Here is a 6,100-nt window from a genome sequence, read left to right on the forward strand (position 1 = left end):
ACCTTTAGGGGTAGTATTTAAAAGACAAAAAAAATCAAGGAAAAGTTTTAATGGAATCACACTACGTGACCAGTCTTATTAACATTAAGTGTGATAAGAACCAATGGACATGATAACAAATATTTTTAATTATTTTTAATAATTGCAGTTACTCCCAAATACTTCCACTAAGAGACATACATTGATTACAAAAATATTCTCATTGAATCTTAATTGTACTAATATTATCTTTTGTTGTCTCTGTCACGCACCTGTATATCCGAATCAGAGAAAATGCAACAAATGTCAATCAAATTAGTTTTGCACATTGAGTTACTTTTCATGTGTCTACCTTTTTACCACAACCCTGATCCCCTCTGCAGCCCCTGATGTTCTACTCAGGTTCAAACAGGAAACCAGCTGAGGTCATTTAAAGCAGTCGACCTGATCGCTGAGTCCTGAGAGAGGAACCTGCCTCCTGTGTCTAACGTCTGGCTCACTGGACACTTCCCAACACTTGTTGTGCAGGTTCAGAGGCCAGAAACAGGGGAAAGCTTTCAGAGATGTGTTAAATACAAAACTAAAGATTGATGGAAGGGTTCGGCCTGGAATTATATGTACATGACATGGTCCTTTAGACTGTCACTGATGTAAAAAACAAAAATACATATTTACAAATGCGCTCACTTTGTGCTCAAATAGCTACAGCCAAATCAGTTTAAACAACAAAATAAATGTGAACAATAATACAATAAACAAAACACGCCACGCTACCAAATGGAGGTGAAACAGTGGAGCCTCTTCAATTTGCACAGGGCAACATATTAAAGTATAGTAAAATATGAAGTAAATACAGCATTTCATCGTAATGAGCATCAGCACAGTAGAAAATGTGAAAACGGTTCATCATTGACATTATTATCCTTGTTATTTTGCGCTTTAACTTGATCTACTTATCTCTTTTCTTTGAATTTAACCTGAGCATATTCACTTTGCTCCTCTCTCTTTACCTTCCTGGGCTCCACGTTGCCATAGAGACCTTCCATCTCCAGCGCCTTGCTCACAAAGCCTCTGAGCATTCCTCCCGCCACACACATCTCCTCCTCCAGATACGATCCACCGGGTTGGGGACTCTCCTCCAAGGCCTCGGCCCTCTTCTGCTTGCTGCTGGTCCTCCAGTTCACAGTTGAGTAAAGCACATCTTTGCCCTCCTCACTGGTTTCCTCTGGGCCTCCACTGGCTCCTTCTGCTGTGTTTGGTAACTATAGAATTACAGAGAAAACATCAGTGCCAAACGTGCTCTGCTAATCCGGTGTGACTGAAGTAGAACAGTGTACTCTGAGGGTACCTCCTGTCCCTCTCCATGGTCATGGTGGGTCTTCTGAGCCCTGCAAAGTACAGTCCAACGTTTAACTATCACATGTGTGTATGAGAGTCATCTCTGTTTTCCTGTTCCTTAATCAACTGTTCTGTTTATTACAGAGAAAGCTGCAATAAAATAGTCTCACAGAAGTGGATGTTAACTTTAGTGTTAACTTTGTATGTAAAGGAGTAAATGTTAGTTAAACAGTAACTGTTATGTGTTACATTTTGTTGTCACCTTACCTGATCACAAACAGCAGAGCACATACTAGTAGAAGTAGAGCGACAACCACGCTGATGGAAACTGCCAACGTCACTTTGTCTGAAACTTGAGGACAATGAAACATCATCATTTGTTCTTAAACACTCTAAAATAAAAAAAACAAATAATATACATAGTTGTAGCTATTATCTGGAATGAAATGCATAATTTTATGTATAGATTCTAGACCGTAGGACGTGTTTTAACATCAGATGTTTCCAGACAGCCCACCCAAAAAAGTTTGTGTCACAATGTGGTTTTGTCATGTTTTATTTTGTAGTGTCTTGAATCTTGTGTCCCTGCATTAACTTCACTTCCTGCTCTGGTGTTTCCTCCTGTGTCCAATCACCTGCACCTTCCCAGTGTATTGAAACCGTGTGTCACTTGTCTGTTACTTGAGTTTTCCATGTCGATGTTGGAGAGTTGTGTTGAGAGTCTGGTACACGTGTTTCTGCATGAAGTTTACTTTTGTTACTAAGAATTGTGTTTGAGTCCTACTTCCACCTCAAACTGACAGTCTCTCTCTCTCTTTGTGGTCCAGGCCCATTTTTAATAAATAGGGCCTTTATTACGTGTTTCTCTGTCATGTCATCACATATCTATTTAAGCCTCCAACGCTGTTAAAAAAGGGAAGAAACAGGTGTTTAGGGAAGTCTACATGGGCCACTGATGGTGAAGTTAAGCAGAAAAGAGAAGTATGACCAGCATTAATGTAGATGAATAGTTTCTTTTAATAAACTAGGTCCTGCAAAATTTTGTGTGATCCTCACATTGAACATCTATGTTTGTGTTGTTGGATCGTCCAACTCCAACATCATTATGAGCCTTGCAGAGCAAAGGACCGTCTTCTCTAGAGGCTTTAATGGTGAGAACATGTCCGGTCCCAATAAAAGTCTCCTTTGCTCCATCATCTCTGTACCAGGTGTAGTTCTTCACTGCTGGGTTAGCAGTACTACTGCATGTCAGAGTCACATTACTCCCCTCAGGTACTGGACCAGAGGGACGCACTGACACTGTGGTGACTTTGGGCGAATCTGAAAATCCAGTAATGAAACCCAATCAATTATTATCTAAAAGTATATATTCAGTGTTTTAGGGTCCAGAGGATCTACTATACGAGTCAAAAGTGATCCTCAACAAACAAAAACTGTTCAATCAAGACGCTTTAATGGTGAGAAAATGTCCAGTTGTAATTAAAGGCATTAAGGTGTCATGCTCAGATCTATTAGTTCACTACACTTTAGTAGGTATTATTGGGTGAATTATTCAAAATCTAGTTTTGATTCGGTAAATCATTTAAAACTAGGGAACTGTTTCCAAAATTTTAAATTTGACCTTTGACCTGCAGCTTCAACCAAGAAGTATTTTCATCATGGTTTATCTTTCAATTTCTGTCATAATCCACTCAATAATGATTTACTAAAATCCAGACTAAATGTTCTTAAGGTGGAGGAGGCGTCTTTAAACAGCCTCGTCACGCTGTGGGTTTGTGTCCTGTTTTATTTTGTAGTTTCCTGCCTCTTGTGTCCCTGGGTCAGCTTCACTTCCTGCCATCCCCTGTGATGGTCTGCTGTGTCCCTGATGGTTTCCACCTGTGTCCAATCACCTGCACCTGCCCTGTGTATTTAAGCCATGTGTCTCTTGTCCTTGGTCCAGTCATTAGGTTGAATGTGTTCTGTTTGCTCCTTTCCTGATCCCCGGTTTGCCCACAGGCTTTTTGGTTTGTGGTAATAAAGTCATTCATATGTGAGTCTGTGTTTGGGTTCTGCTTCTTCTACGCTGTTGTGACAAGTCTGCTGTCCTCCCAACAGATGAAATCTTACATTCAACTTTTAACAGTGAACAATTGGACCAAAGTAAAATGTATTAATAAACATATTATTTCAGCCGTGACAAGTTAAGAAAGCTAATCAATGATATCATTTAAAATAAAATATCTTAAACTATGAATGAGGATAAATGAACTCACATGAAACATCAGCTGTTAAACTAACAGCTGACTCAGCGCTTCCATCCTGTTTGTGGTAGGAGGCCTTACAGGAGATCGTCTCTCCATGATGCTTGTGAGAGGCAGTGAAGGTCACTACAGAGGTCAGGACTTTGGTTCTGTCCCTATTCTCCTGCAGTGTCTCCACAATGTCCCCCAGGCCTTTGGTCCATGTCACATTTGGAGGATGAGACAGACATGGAGCTGGAGCAGAGCACCTCAAACTCACTGAGGCTCCCTCCTCCACCTTCAGAGCTGACGGAGTCAGAGTCGGTCTGGGAGGATCATCTGGTGAGAAGGTCCATTTGAACCGGTCACTAAAGCATCATTTCTACATTTTGGTCACTATTTGACAAATTAAATGAATGCAAAACAAGTTATAGGCATCTGTGTAAGATAAATGAATGAGTGAAATGTTAATAAACAGACTTTAATACTTTTGACTGAAAGAAGTGTTGTTTGTACAGCAAAACTCCATTTTAGACCGTTGTTACATTCCACTCTGAAGATAAATGTATAGTTGCCAGCAGGTTGAATGTTGTTCAGGGTTGTGGTGCAGTCTTTTTTTGTCAAGTTTCCTGTCAGTTCTCCATTATTTAAAAGTGTTTGTGGATCTTTGCTGTTAAACACAAGAGTCTTGTTGTTGGACCATTTTGCTCCACATGTGTCATCTAGATCTGATTCATATTTATCTTCTATCTCAAAGGAGCAGGGGATGGTCACACAGGATCCTGTAAGAACCTCTATAGTCTGCGGCATAAATGCCTTAAACTCTTTACTCTGAGAACCTGAAACACAAGAAACAAATTGTTAATAAGAACAGTTGCATAAATCTGTAAAGGTATGAGCATTGTTTACTGCTTGGTTGCCTTACTAAAATCTTACCAATATACGTCATTCTTAAAATAGCCCAAAATGACAACTCTAGAAATTCGTTGTTAATTTTTTAATATTTATTTAAAGAATATCTATTAAAAGGCAGAAGAACACGTTAGTAGCTCACTATACACTTCCTTCTATTGCTGCAGCATATATTACACACACTGTTGTACTGTGGTGTGAAAACTTTACTAACATTGTGTACTTGATGCTCACCTTGCAGCAGAGAACCAATGAGAAGAAGAGTCAGAGCTGCAGCCATCTTTGTGAGTCAGGAGAGGCAGAAACTCTGGAGGTTACACATGAAACAAGTGACATGTTTAGAGTATTTACAGGTTATTAAAGATATTTAAAGTAATGTTTATTCATGAGGCTCTAATGAATGCAACAGATGCACAGGCTGTTGGAGAAATGTTTAGCTGTAGCTATATTTATTCATGATATTATCAAAATTAAGGTTCAGAAAAGTGTTTCTAGGGTTCTGAACCACTGAATGTCATTAAATTACTTTACATTACATGTTATTTAGTTGTCACTTTTATCCAAAGTGACTTACAATAAGTATTTCAACTATGACGATAACTCAGTTGATTCTCCCAAAAGGTTCGATTATTTTAGGTGGGTCTGTATCTCAAGTGAACATTTAAGTTAACCATTACTGATAAAAACATATTTTATTTGTATAAATAATTTTAACTTGAAACTCAATGATGGACATTTTCAATGAAACATAACTATTTATTAGTTATATTTATTGATAATTGAGATATTGATATTGAGATATTGATATTGAGAAAAACAAATAACTGTTTGTCATGCTTTGTCATTTTCAGTCTGTCACTTAAACCACACGCTGCGTTTTTAACACGCCATTGATGGTGAAATGATGAAATGGTGAAAGCCACACAGACACAGTGTCCTTAATTATTCTTCAAATATATTTAACATGATATTGTTTTAGGCAAATCTACTCAAGAATAATAATAAAAATGTCCAAAACCAAAATCAAATAAAGGCTTAAAGGTTTTAAGTTTTACCCATTTACCCATTTTTCTTTTTATTCCTTTTAAATTGTTGATTAAGGTATTTGTTGTAGTTTTTTGTATTGTATATTAATTCAGTTTTGATGAATTGTAATTGTCATAAAAAGATCTGATGACTTACATTTGTTTTGGTCCTTTGAGCAGATCGATGGACGATGTGCAGAGAAATGAAGTTCCTTAAAAGTTGTGCTACTTTTTAAAACAACGACATGACGTATAAATGAGGAAGTCACTAAAGCTACATGCGTGGGAGGATGAAATTAATTTATTTTAAAGAACAATATTTGCACAGTCCCACATGTGTGTTGGTCAAAGCTACATCTTCACCCTCACACATCTTTATTTCAAATATTTAGCTGTTTGGCCTCAATGGAACTAAATGTTTGCATTTCCAAAAAGACAAATTACCCCTTACTGCTACACAGGCGTCTTTACTCTATGTGCAATATAAAAATGGCTTCTTCTTCTTCTTCCAGGACAGACTGTGTGGTCCGTCTGATCCCACTGAGCAAAGACGTTCCCCCTGAGTCCACCATTAAGTCTCCAGTAGAGACCTGGCTAAATGTTCACCGGCTCCCCGTCCCTCCT

The sequence above is a fragment of the Pungitius pungitius genome, chromosome 11 (genome assembly GCF_949316345.1).
Source record: "Pungitius pungitius chromosome 11, fPunPun2.1, whole genome shotgun sequence".
Lineage (NCBI taxonomy): Eukaryota > Metazoa > Chordata > Actinopteri > Perciformes > Gasterosteidae > Pungitius > Pungitius pungitius.